The following is a 14466-nucleotide window of genomic DNA, read 5'->3' as shown; positions in this document are numbered from 1 at the left end:
ACAGATAAAGCTGCTACAAAGCGTTACTGCCTGCCTGTTCCACGGAATGACAAAAACAGCATAAGCGAGTCATTAGTTGAACTATATAATGACTCAGGCCTGGTGCAGTCTACTGCTTCCTGCTGCTGTACATATTTATACAAAACACACTCCTACTTGACATTAATGACATCTGGTTGAGTTCTAAGTGTACTCCGTATGAAGAAACAACGGCAGTGCTTTTGTTTAGCAGCATGGGGATGACATCTCTCTGTCGTCTCTCCTGCTTTGTAATTGAGGCTCCCTTTAACAGCCGGCAGACAGTTCACTTCTAAACAAGGCTGGCATGTTTCACCTCAGCCTTACCTTGCATCTCGTTATGCAAATTTAGATGTAGGGATTTATTTTCCCTCTCCTTATTTACATTGTATTGATTTGTTATTTGCCAGAAGGGGATCATATGTTAAGCCTGGAAGCCCTTGGCTGGAAATAAACCACATCAACTGAAGTGCAAGTGAATCTGATTATGGTTTGCTTAGAGGGAGGGAGAAGATAACGATACCTCCGAGGGAAAGGATGGACAGGATTGCGGCGTTCCCGCATTGCTCTCCGCCTGTCTCCTTTCCTGCGGATTAGTGTGTTTGTTTTGGCTTTCCTCTTCGCTGCCCATTGACTGCGTGACTCTCAGTCTGCGCCCGAGGGCAAGGGAAAGAGGCAAGGCCTTTCTGTCCATCAATATTTCATTCCTGGGTGACATTTTTCCACTATCTTTGCAACGCCATCTCATTCCCTGAGCTGACCTCGGGCTAGACAGAGAAAGCACCAATGTTGTGAGATGAGGCAGTCAAAAAAGTCAGCTTTATAGGGTGGTTTGTGGATGGATGGGGCAAAATAGACCCCAGACAAATGGGAGAAGATAACAGACAGACGGGCGAGAGGAAAGATTGATCACTAGGATTTGGAGCAAAAATGAGATTTTTTTTTTTCTCCCTAACCCAAAGGCTTTAGTGGGTTTGCCTGAAAAGGCTTCAGTCTCTGTCTGCATTAGAGATAAATAGGTGCATCCAGTGTTTGGACAGTTACTTTTAAAGCGTTTTTTACTACCGATTACAGACAACATGCTTTTAAAGATCATTTGTAATGTACTCCATTACTGTATGAGCATTATGAGTAATGTTTTGGATTGCATCGACATTACCATTAAAATCTAGAATCTAGTATTCAGCAAAATACACAAGAAATGTAAAAAAAAAAAAATGAATTCTGTTTATGATGCTGTGTGTTTCTCTTCTGGCTCTTTTTTAAACTGTGGTGAGGACTGTTTCAAAAATATAGACAGAAGCCTTCCTTTTCATGTAGTTCACTGGTGCACTGCAATTTTCACTGTTTGCTTTGTAAAATCCTGGGTGACAAAGAAACATTTGACATTATTTCTGTGTTTTTAGTCTTCAAACTTCATTTCTTTATCACAGAGAACCTGTTATGATCATTTCCAACTCTGTATTTTCATTCTTGCACTTTATTAGCATTGCTTCAGTTTCAAAGGTCGAAATTTAGTACATCCATTCTTGAGTTCTGAAACAGGCTGTTTGAGCCTCTTCAACTTTTTCCTGATTGGCTGCCCCACCCAAATCGAATATTCTGTGCCTGAGGTGACCACATTAGGGATGTTTCTGCCAATGACATCCTACAAACTGAGGAAAATAAAATATGTCTGAAAGCATGAAAGTTTAATTGAGAGGGCTTGGTTTCATTATTTAAAAATCTGAACATGTTTAATATGAACTTCCACCACTGAAATCACATTAGTAGTAGGTTTGGTATGGTGATTGCTGTGCATTGAAGTTGCCAGTACGGATAACTTTGTTTTTTACAGATCTGACCACAGTTTCCATCTGGCTTGCAGCGCCTGCTACACATCCCTTATTCTTTTCATGTCATAGACACAGATTCACTCCTTTTGAACACATCGTATAGTGTAATTCCAAAGACGTCCGGTGTGTTTGGTATGATAACTGAACTGGCTTACAATCTGAGGCTTCTTTGGAGAAAGAAAATAAGAGCTCTGGTGTGTTATTAACTAGTAAGATTAAGCAAATATGCAATATGTATTTTTAAACATTCTTTATATATGTCAATGAACCAGATCTTTTATTTTATTGGCCTGGAATCAGAACATGAAACATTTTTTCACTCAGCCACACAATAAAACTTGCATTTGAATGATACACTATTTAGTATTACACAATAATGAAGCATGCTACTGATCCAATGAAGCTCCAATGTGACTATGTGTTACCAAAAATTATTTTTTGGTAATAAAATGTTTATTTATGCTTACACTTCTTGTGTCAAGGCACATAAAACATAACTGACACATATGTTAACATGTCTGGATCCGTCGCCATGACCAGCTGGTTTCAGAGCTCCGCAGGAAGAGAACTGATTTAATCAGTGGCACTATGCAAATAGTCCAACTGTTGCAGAAGAAAGGTTCATTTTCCCAGCTCTAGCTTCCATGGTCATTACACAATGTTAGAAAAAGTGGTCAATATTTGGTTAAATGTCAGCCCAGCATAATCATGAACAGCACATGTTTGTTCTTTTGGAGCCAGTGAAACATTAAAGTAAAAGTCAAAGGAGCTTGCAAAGAAAAGCGTCTGGACTTCTTTAAGTTGCTTGAAGAAACGTCTTCAAGCAACTTAAAGAAGTCCAGACGCTTTTCTTTGCAAGCTCCTTTGACTACGATGACCTGGATGACTGAGAACCTTCACAGACATTAAGGTAAAAGAGGAAACAAATGGAGGCAAAATGCCTGCTTCAAAACATATGAGGTCCGTGTTGTTTAGGTTGTTTGTAAGAAGTTTGACTGAGTAATCTATAAAGTGTGTGTTAGCCTTTTCTGTTGGTCCGAACCAAATAAGCAAAACAACGAGTGTGAAATTGGCAATACGAGTTAAATATGTGAGTGTACGGGCCCCTTAATTCATACTTCAGCTAACAAGTGGTGATATGAGGTTACGGATGGATGGGTTGCTACAGTCTGACATTACAACTTGATGATATGTGAAATGGAGTGCATCATTACAGATTAAATTTGCTGCTAAGAGCGCTGTGATTCATCAGGTACACCTCCACCTCTCTGGCAGTGAAGCAAGGTTTTCTCAGGACTTTATTGCCTTAATTGCCTGACATTGGTGATGATGATGATCTTTGAAGACTTTGAAGCATCTGTAAATCAATCACTGATAATACTACTTATAGATTGCTTATAAATAATGCAGTTATTAAGCTGGTGGATCTTTTAATATCATTTCACAATGATGCTGTGGCTGATTTAGCCGATCAGCCAGAACAATTAAACTCATAACAGGTGAACTGAGTAAAATTGTTCATTTTGTTAAAATAGCACGTTCTTTGGGAAAGTCCGTAAATCCATAAGTCCATGCCAGTGTCCTCCCCTAGCCAGATAAATTCTCTACAATGCAGAATCTGTTCAGGAGAAACTCAAGGAACTTAACAGAGAACCAGAGGAATTTAATCAGCCACCACACTCCCCAATCCGATTAAACGTGTGATGTGAGAACAAGCCGTGGCTGCCCAATCCTGCAACCGCTAGGATTCAAATGATCCACTGCCAGACTCATCAGAACACCCCTGGAGGTCCTGTGTGCATGCACCGATGGTTCAGAGCTATTTTGGCGGGACAAGGGGAACCTACACAACATTAAGCAGACAGCTGGGATGTTGTGGCTGGTCAGGGTACATTAAAGCAAAACATTTGCAGAATGCCATTTGTCTTCTGTGTGGTCTGACATTTCTGCAGCTCTTCTCTGAAATTCATTGTCATTCTGATGTGTCGAGGGTTGTTATTGATGAGGACCTGTCTGAGGATTACAGGGAAACAGCTGGTTAACACCGGGCACGTATGGGAAAAAAAATGACATTGATACTCCTCTCCAGCTGTTGCTTGTGAAGACTTGCATATGTGTGAATAGTGGATGTATATCTGTTTTTCACACTGAGGCATGTTACTGAGAAAGTCACATTCAGCTGCTGCCACATGTGATTCAGTGAGCGTCACTTTCCATCAGTATTATCACTGATTCCACTTGCAGGCTGGGCGCCGTCAGACTGTCACTGACAATCTGCTGAGAGGAGAGTATCATATTGTGTTTGCACTGGCCCAGCTTGGACAAAATAACACACCAGTTGGCTTATATAAGCTTGCGAAACCAAAAATATTTCAGCATAATAAGAGTGTGAAATGAAACAACGCATTTTTGACTGCATTTTATTTGTATATGAAGCAACATATAATATGAACAAGATATGCAGTGGAAAAATACCCCTACTGATAATGGCAATTCAACTCATTTTTAGGCAGTATAAGAAAATCATGAGGTTCAGCAACAAGTAAACAAGTAAACTACTGACTGAAGAACAAGTTAAATATACAGAGAATATATATCTATATATCTATATACATGTCAAACAATGTAACAAAGTTCAAACAAGGATAAAATAGGTTGCAAACACTAAAAAAAAAAAGAAATTGGGTGGTTGTTACATGTACAAGATTCAAACTTGTAATTTGAACTAAATAATTTCATGTTTCTATGGTGAACGTAATTAAATCATGTAGCATCTGCATGAAATTCAGCAACTCAATTTGTTCTTGTTGAGATGATGACATACAATCTGGTAAGAGTGGTTAGTCGCCTGGACTCACAAAATTCACAAGATCACATTAGATGTCAAACTGCAGGAAAATCACTGGAGTTTTAAGAGGCAGACAACTATACCCACACCACGTGTATGCTATCGCTATTTATTGTGGTTGAACCTGTCAAGAACAAAAACGTACAGAAAATTCTGCATCAAGCCTTGTAATCATAGCTTTCCTAGTTTTGTTAAGCATGACTTGACAGCTTGGTGGCGTGATGGTTAGTGCTGTTGCCTCACAGCAAGAAGGGCCTGGGTTCAAATCCACAATCTGGCTGGTTTGCAGTGTGTAATTAGAGTTAGGTTAACTGGTGATTCTAAATTACCCATGAATGTAAGTGCAAATGGTTGTTTGTCTCTATGAAATCATCAACCCCCATACTGGTTCATTAAGCAAGAGTAGCAGTAATTGCCCTGATTAACAAAGTAGTTGTTCAAACAATAAGATTTCATTGTGTTTTCCTAAAGTTTCTAACTTGTGTATAATGAATTAAAACAAATTTCATTTTACATACTTCAATAAATCACTTCAAGTCAATGTAAGTATACTACGTTGATCCAACGTAATCTGATTACATTAAACCACCAAATGCCAAATGTGTTGGTTTGACATGGTCAAAAATGCGGTTATTGTACTTGGTTAAATCACGTGGAAAAAGGTGCCATGAGTAAATTGTGTTCATCCAACAACATATTTTTTTGAGTGTACACACAAGGACATACAAGTTTTGTTTGATGCTTGCATTATTTAATTTGAAGACAGAAACAAAATTATTTCAGGGCACTGCAGTGTTTCAACAAGTCTCACAACGACACCGGAGAAGTTCCAGCCCATTCTTCTTTGGTAAATCTTGCACATTTTCAAAGGGATTCAATTTGGGCTTTGTGCAGGCCAGTCAGTAACACACTTTGGTCTTCTGTAGGTAGTTCTTCACCAGGAAGGATGTATAAGACTCAGTAGGACCCAGAACCAGTTTTTCTTTTCCTGATATGAACTGGCGTTAAAAATGCCACATCCTTTTTAGCTAACATTAAGGTCGTCACTATCAATATGTTTGTGTGTCACACCTAAATATATTATTTATTTATACTAACATCAGCAGATTTCCATATACACAATGACTCGGTTCATTACTGTTAGTAGAAGAGAGTAAACATTTGCAAAACACTGTTTATGTAATACTGCAAAAAACAGTCCCATAGTCATATTCATGAACTCTGAAAGCAGACTGATTGAGCAACATTGAGCAACATGTAACTTCCTTGAGGATGAGTCACAAACAAAAACATTACTAGTTCAGAAAGTCCCCCACAATACTCAGTAGGAAAACATTTCACTTGGCATCATGAGGACAAGAGAAGCCAGTGCTTGAGGAAACAATTGCTGAACAATGTGTTCAACCAAATTAGTTTACGCACAAAGTTCAGGGGGGAAAAAACCCCCAAAAACAAATCAGCATTTATTTTGATGGATTTGGATTTTTAAATGAGTATCAGAAAATCCTCCAAATTAGAAATGAAATCCAGGATGTGCCTTTGATATAATTAAATATACTCTCTGTTTGTTTGTCCCGCTACTTAGACGTAAGTAGCGATTGCACTTTGTACATCTAAGTCTATCAGCATCTTTTTACATTTGAAAATTTGTGCACTGTGCTTGCAGTATGCAGCTCTGCATTTACCACCCAGCCCGCCCACGAAATTCGATGTTCACCTCAGTAAATGTCCAGCTTTGTGGTAATCCCTTTGAATCCATTATTGAGCCATTAACTGTCAATACTGTTCACCTCAAAACAAATTACCACTTGACTTCACCTGTTTACTAGTGAGCTGCATCACCTGTCAGCTCTGTTCATTCACTGCAGTCAAATTCACATTTTTTTTTATTACCTTACAGGCAGGCTTGTGGCTGACAGATTAATAAATCCCCTCTGGACTGTTTGGGTGCAGGATTTTACTGGATGGCTCCAAGAAATTTGTTATTATCTGAAAATGAAACTGGGTGCTGAAGTGCATCAGTGTGAAAGATTTTTCTTTGTGTATTATGTGGGATCATACCATCTCAGTTGCAAATATAGTGCATACTAGAAGTTAATAGTAACAGTAAAACTGTGTATACCTGTGCTATTATCAAGCTAAGCTGTTGCCTTCCCAGGAGAAGCCTAGCAGCAGTATGTTTTTACTGTTTTACTTTTATCTGCTACTGTATGTTATTAATATGTAAAATGCTGGTAGCTACACTAAATAGATAATAACACTTAGAGTTGCAAATGCAATAAAAACAGGTGACGCGTGCTGAAGGAGAGTCACCTGACATCTTCGGTCGAGTGTGCATCCTTGATGATGAATAAATGATTTCCTGCTCTGGCCTAATTATTGATGCTGGGTTCAACTAATGGAAAGTCACAGTTTTTATTCAGCATGTCTTTAGCTTTATTCGTACAAGATCGCGGCTCATACTCGACATCATCATGAGAATATATTTAACATTTATACGAGTCTAACATCAATTCTGTAACCCCTGTGACAGTAAATATCTTCAGGAAACCCTGTCCCAGGGAAATTGTTGCTGCATGCATACAAGAAGCGATTCAATCATTTTGCATTGCTTTTAAGCTGAGTGCTGGTCATATACTCCACTCTCTGGTTACTTGGGCAAACCTCTAATATGTTTAGTAACAAGTCATATGTCAACTGTCTCTTCTGCTCTGATTGTTAGTCACTTCAGTCGCTCACCATGAAGGTGAGAAAGTTTATTTTGTACTCTGTCCACGTTACGGCATCTGTAATTGTTTCGCCCTTGGTCGCTTGAAGTCATCATCTGCTTTCTATGGACTCTAGTCACCATCTCACTGTGAATCTTTGAAGCTTCTGGGATGAAGAGCTTCATGCTCCGTTATCCTTAAACCAAAATGCTCCAAATGCTAACAGTATCAAAAGCTTAACCATTCTTTAGAATGGCATAGCACTTTTTTTTTTTTTTGCTTTATCTGTACCTCAAATCGGTGGTTCTCAAACTGTCGCGTTATGCAATTAAACTAGGTTAAAAAATATCACTTTTGTGGGGGAAAAGCAAACAAAGGTTTGCTGACACTGTTGCACTCATCTTTATTTCACTTAAAATTCTGCTTTTTTATTGTTAATGACAAAAATGAAAGATAAAAATGATGGGAGTAAATTTTTTTGGCTTCTGAAGTAGGGCATGCCAGAAAAAAGTTGACAACCATTGTTGTATAGAAGCAATTTAAAAGCCTTTTAAAAACAATGCAGTGTTGGGGAAGAATACTGAGAGAAGATAAAGCTGCGTTTCTTGACACAAATCACACACACAAAGGTATCTCTGCTTCCTGTCAGACTTTTTGCATTCATCCCCAACAACTTCTACTAATGAGCTGACACTTGGGGCGTACAGCAATCCTGCTGTAGACGTAGTTGTAATTTTTGATTTACAATTCATAACGCCTTCTGATCTACTTCATACAAAGTAGTTTTTGCAGTGATCATATTTATGAACCTTCAATGACTTTGATGTGAGTCATTGGGAGTAGAAGGTCTGCAGTGGAAAAAAGTATGCAAAGTTTTTGGATGTGAGAGGAGTACCAAGCTTCAGTTTGACTTATTTTGCTGTCAGTCTCAATCCTCTGTACTGGCAGCAAAACACAGGCAGAGCTGACCGACCACAGTTCTTTTGGTCTCAGCGTGCTACCTCTGTGGCTGTGACAGGCTGTTACATTTTAAAGCCTCTCTCCACTCAAAAAGACTTTTCTGCCTTTCTGTTAGTTTTCTTTCACAGTCCACAAACATCCTAAACTGGGGGTGTATATGCGTTAGCCAAGTCAACTTTCCTTTAGAGAAAGCTTATAGTAGAGCTCGATCGATTGACCCCCGAACCATCCCTTACTTATGCTGCTTTAGGCTCAGGCTATTGGGAAACCTCCACCTGCCAACTGGTCACGGCAGATGGCAACTGCTCACTGAGCTTGGTTCTGCTGGAAGTCTTTTCAGTACATCACTGGGGTCCTCGCTCTGATATTGTGAGACAGTTAACCTTACAATATAAAACCCCTAGAGGCACCTGTAGCTGTAAACCCATGCTTTAAAAACAATTAAATCAAATTCTAACTTAAATTTGAAATTCAGTTAATGCGCTGGTTATCTGTCCTGGACATCTCTGTTAACCTTCCTAGGATAAACTCATAGTTGTGTTGGGATTTATGTTATGTTTGGTACTAGGAACCTGTTTTCTAATGGAGACATGTCCTTTAATATTTGCACACCCTTGATAGCAGCATAGATATCATTTTAAGAAACCTAAACCTGAGGTCATTTGAAGTCATATCAAGTATAAATTAATCAACACATCTGAATAGCATATTTAAGGAGGCTTATGTCAGCTGCTGCACAAAGGGCACTGTTTAGGGTTTTTTTTTTTTTTTTTAGTGAGTAAAAATACTTCCTTTTGTTGCTCTTGAACTTAAGTGTTGAGGCTATTGCACTAGGATGTTGCAGAATTATAGAACTTAACATGAAGATGATCTTTGGCACCCTGTGTTTCCCTCGTCCTCTCTCGGATGACACATTTCATTACTTAAGCTGTGGGGCACTATTTGGAGAATCATTGTTGTTTTATTCTGCACCTTTAATTCTAAATCAGGAATCTGGCATGCGTTGCAAAGTTGTTGGCTTGATTGCTGACGACTGGGCTGTGACCCAAGCTGCAGTTTTGTGGGGTGTGGTTTCACTGGCACATTTGACGTTTTATGCCTGTGGGTGGATTTCATGGCTGTGTGCTCTTAAGATAGCATATAGTTTCTTAAAAGGTGTAAACCATCCAGAAATCACATGTCAGTACCAGATCACGCTCTGCTTTGAAACTGATGTTTGCGCGCCGGCAGACTTGTTTTCATTGCTGGATGCCTAATCACTCCACTGTTCAGTTCAGTAAGTCTTTTAGCGTTGAGCCATCAACCCACCTTGATTTTCTTTCATTTTTATAATTAGCTACATAATCACACCAATTAATTTCTATTCCCCTGCCACTCAACTTGGAGGAAAAGGAAGAAAAGGATCAGTTCTTTCAGCTGCCATAACCTGCAAAGAGGCTTGCAACATATGCATCATAAGCAGGAAAACAGGGTCTTGGAAACAGTGAAATGCATTCTTTTTAGCCCAGTTTTCCACTTGCTTGCTTTTGCAGGATCATTTTCAGGGGTTAATTAGGAACTGCATGCTCTGGTGCCTCCCATTAATTAACATTAGAGACTCCCCAGGCTGTGCTGTTAACTGCTGCTAAAGCGTCAGTGAAGGGAAGACGGTGCATGCATGTGTGCATTTGTCTCCTCGTATATGCCAATGCATATAGCACACGTTTCACAGTGGGAAGGATGTTAATGGCTGCATGCTAACGTGTGGCAGCTCTTCGGGTTCCAGATAGCTCAGGTGCATGGACATTTTAAATTTTTCTGTTCATTTTTTCGCAGATAAGAAATTGTGGTTGGAAATGTCTCCTCGTTTCTGTGAACCCCAGTGCCACCCAGCACTAACTCGGAGTCCTCCTAAGCCTCATGTATCTCACACCCTTCTCCATCTTCCATTAAGCTCCTCTAAGCCCATCCTATTTTTGCCGCTCCTGACATGCCCATTATCACTGCTCTGAGCAGCGAGAGACACTGATTAAAAGGGAGAGATTGAATTCTCCACTGTTCTCCCTGTGCCCTTCCTCGCTGTGTGCGATTTTCAACAGAGACAGTGCTGAAGTCAGACCGTGGCCATTAGTGCATCAGGCGTTGGTGATTCACTGCTGATACAAACTTCTAACAAAAAACATTTTCTTTTGTGTAGGCTGAATTAAGGATGCTCCGTTTTTTGCATATCCCGCACCTCCCAAGCTGTCACCAAAAATAGTAAAAAAAACATTTTGTGGCCCAGGTCTGTTAAGATGTTGTCATGTCATAGCATATGATGTTTAGGGTGGAGGGAAAAAAGGAGGGCAGAGAGCATAAAACACAGAAGCAATAAAGTGGAGAAACAATATCGCTGTCACACTTTGTGGAAAGAGCTTTGCTTGTCCATCAGCCCGAGACACAGAGAGGAAGAAGGTGTATGACAGCTGAAAAAAAAAATCCCATGGATTGATTTCCCACTAACAGAAAATAAAATCATCAGTGTCTATCCATGACACAAAACTTAACATTGGGAGGGAACGCTCACTCACCTTTCACTGGCATTTAAAACATGCATTTTTACATCAAATAGTACACCAAAGTGTAAATCAGATAAAAAAGAGTGCTATTTATGACTTAAAGTATGATTTGCGGGAGTCAGGTGGACATTGATTGAGAACAATTTTTCACACGTTTTCCATATGCAGAGAGGCACTCAGCATATCAGAGTGATGCTGAAAAATCAATGTAAATGCATTTGTTACTTATAGACCGAACTACTGCAATTCATTATTATCGGGCTCTTCTAAAAGCTCCTTGACAACACTTCACTTGTTTTCTTATTTCTGCCATATTACTTTTCCTTCATTGTCTCCCTGTTAAATCCAGGACTAAATTTAAAATAATTCTCCTCAAATACACGATCTTTAACACTCAGGCCTGAACATACCTTAAAGAGCCTTATGACCCTCTCACATTCATGAAAGCCAAGCTACTGATTTGGGATTGGGATTGATTGGTATGGGAAGAGCATCAGCTCATGCCAGTCACCTGTGTATAAAAGCTGTCCCAGATGACCCTGACATCTTGGTTAGGTTATGTTTAATAATTTTTTAAAATATTTAAGTAAATGTCTTGTGTGAACTCTCTCCTTCTCACCTACTTTGAACCAGTTCGTGACAACCTATTATCACAACAAAGCAGTTCTCTCTGCAGGTTTACTTGTGATTTCTAAACTTTCTAAAAGTAGAATGGGACTTAGAGCCTTCAGCTGTCGGGGCCCTCTCTTGTGGATCCAGCTCCCAGTTTAGATTTTGAGAAACAGACACCCATTCTACTTTTAAGACTAGGCTTCAAACTTCCTGTTTCTTGTTTGTCTTTGGTTTTTGATCATCTTTGATCCCTTCCTTTCCCTTCATCCTTCAAACATCAGAAACCTATGTTTATAACAACTGTCCTCAAACCAAAAACCCAACCCACAACATCCCACTTAATGTAAACTTAACTAAAATGGCATCACAGCAAAGAATTAAAGGCTGAACTACCAAAGTAAGTATAAAATCTAAATGTCAAAAAGTGATGAGATCACTCAAAAATGGGAGAGACTGATGAATATGTGTTGCCATGTTTTAGTGTGGGCTGTTATTTAGTAACAGAAGAAGAAAGTTTTGTTATTCGGGAAGGGGAGAAAAACTGGTTGGCTTTATTATATTAAACTCCATCAAATGAAAGGAAAATATTGACAAGTAAATGAAACCTCCCAGCAAGCTGATACTTCCCCTCTTTTCAGTCACTACTTTACTGTATGTGTTTTCAGCCTCACCTGTGGGCCTCCTTCCGCTTGCTCAGTTGCGCATAGGGCTATAGATAACACAAAAAGAAGGCATCACTTGGCTTCTGCTGACATTCACCTCAGATATTTAAGAGACACCTTTGGCTTCAGAAACCCTACTTTTGTTTTACCCTATCACTCCTCATTGTTAAGGACATAATCATGCAGACCTGCCCTACTAACTCTGATTAACAGGTAATGTCCAGGCCACACAGGCACAGGAATAAAAAAAAGACAAAGAAATCCCCCAAACATAATGCAATAACAGCAGTTTCACATGAATTCATAATAACTCAGGTTAGGGCTCTTCTCAGATTTTACTCAGAACAGCTGAGTCCTGATGAGTCCTGATGTATTGATGAAGATTTTTGTAAAGCTTTGTAAGTGCTGGTAATTTCTGCTCCCTGATGAATATTGCTGTGCCACGATAATAAGGGGAAATTCTCTCAAAATTGTTAAAGGCCATTCAGTTGGGTTCTAATGAGGCAGGGGTATTGATTGGCTTTCACCTGGCTGTGGAGGGAAGACAGTGATATATTGGGTGAAGGTGAAGAGCTGGCAGGTCTCAACAGCAGGCCTCCAGTGAGTTAAAAGCACCAGTCTTAACCCATTCACTCTGAGAGTACTCAGCTTGCTTAATGAGAAGAGCAGCACAAGCATTTCAAAGGCTGTGTCTCCAAGTACTTCTCCTCTCTTATTTATTAAAATTACTCACATTTCAAAATCATAAGTGTCTGTTTGAGGATAAATGGACAAACTTCAGGTATTTCCTTCTTACCTGCCTGTGAAACCGCTTTGAGTCTCCAGGTTTGCGAACTTTAAGGTCAACATTTTAGACCTGTTGAATGCTCCTCACAGCATTTTATCTGAGGCTAGAAGAAAGTATTGACCAGTGATGGGAATAACGGCGTTACTAACGGCGTTACTTTTTTCAGTAACGAGTAATCTAACTAATTACTATTCCTATCGTTACAACGCTGTTACAGTTACTAACAAGGAAACGCGGTCCGTTACTATTTTTCAACAGACAGACGGTTGAAACTGTGTTCAGCTTACCGCATTTTATATCAGCTGCACGGAAGTAGCTGTAAGTAATCTGGACGCTACAGCTTTAAGCAGCTGCGCGCTCCCGCGGACAGCAATCACGATCGCTGTCTAGCGCAACACCTGGAGCTCAGGGGGCAAAACAATCGAGTGCTGCTGTTTGACTGAGGAAGAATAAAGTAGTCGTGGTAAGTCAATCACGTGACCACTTAAAGACAAAGCAACAAGGTGCCAGTTTTTAAATTGTGTTGATAGGCCACGTAAAACCAGAGTCGTGATAAACAAGATATACGCGGCGTTTTTTCCTCAATAGTTTCGCCACGTTAGCGCTAGCAAGCACTCTCTACGGAAGAGGATTAGGGCCACTGGGAAAAAAAAAAAAAGTGGGCACATGTTTTTTTTCTTCTTTTCCAGAATTCTGACTTTAATCTCAGAATTCTGACTTTAATCTCAGAATTCTGACTTTTTTCTCAGAATTCTGACTTCTTTCTCAGAATTCTGGAAAAGAAGAAAAAAAACATGTGCCCACTTTTTTTTTTTTCCCCAGTGGCCCTAATCTTCTTCCGTAACTCTCTGCTTATGAGCAAAAAACCAAAACAAAACAGGGGAAGTTTTAGGAGTGACGGCGAGAGAGAGAGAGAGAGAGAGAGAGCAGAAAAAGAGAGAGAGCGAGTTTTGAGATGTGAGATTTGTGACGTTTAGCGTGTTTGGAGTGTGTAGTTAGTGTGTTGTGCAGCTAGTGTGTAGTGTTGTGGATAGTTTTGTGTTGTGTGTTAGAACAATGAGGCGACTGCTGTCTCCAGGTAGAAACAGCAGTGAAACACCTGCTGCTGTCAGACCTGCAGGTATCAGGCTGTGATGTTCTCCTTTATAGTGGACAGAAATGATCTTTTTGGAGTGGCACAAATAATTTGTGTGGCATCTTATTGAAGAACAGCTGATTGTTCTGTAAATAGTTTGAAATGGTTATTTAAAAAATCAAGGTAAATGGATGCAAATAAATTTGTTGTTTGCAAAACTTGTGCATAGGATTTTAAAATTGACAATTAATATTTGCATTTGAAGTTATGAAATATGATTCATTAAACATGTTTGTGGTTGTTACAGTAAAAATATAACTTTTTCTACTCTGATTTTATGGTTTTTGTCTGATTTTAGATCAATTCTGGTTATACAGTATGACAAAATGAGAACATAACTGTAAATTCAGGCACGCGAGGTTGT

The 14466-nt window shown here is 39.4% G+C and overlaps 1 protein-coding gene across 5 annotated transcripts in view; it reads left to right on the top strand.

Annotated features, from left to right (window-relative positions):
• The window catches only part of LOC116335013 (inactive dipeptidyl peptidase 10), a 245414-nt gene that overhangs the window by 137828 nt on the left and 93120 nt on the right, over positions 1-14466 (top strand). Inside the window, exon 1 of one of the 5 annotated variants that reach the window (XM_039600264.1) lies at positions 13210-13430. The exons of the other annotated variants lie outside the window; for them this stretch is intronic. The gene's annotated coding sequence lies outside the window, so the exon portion shown is untranslated. Of the gene's footprint in view, positions 1-13209; positions 13431-14466 lie in introns of those variants that run through there. 5 annotated transcript variants of the gene reach the window in all.

This window comes from Oreochromis aureus, linkage group 16 (assembly GCF_013358895.1).
Source record: "Oreochromis aureus strain Israel breed Guangdong linkage group 16, ZZ_aureus, whole genome shotgun sequence".
Lineage (NCBI taxonomy): Eukaryota > Metazoa > Chordata > Actinopteri > Cichliformes > Cichlidae > Oreochromis > Oreochromis aureus.
The sequence above is the reverse complement of the archived record's forward strand: the minus strand, read 5'-3'. Positions and strand labels throughout refer to the sequence as shown.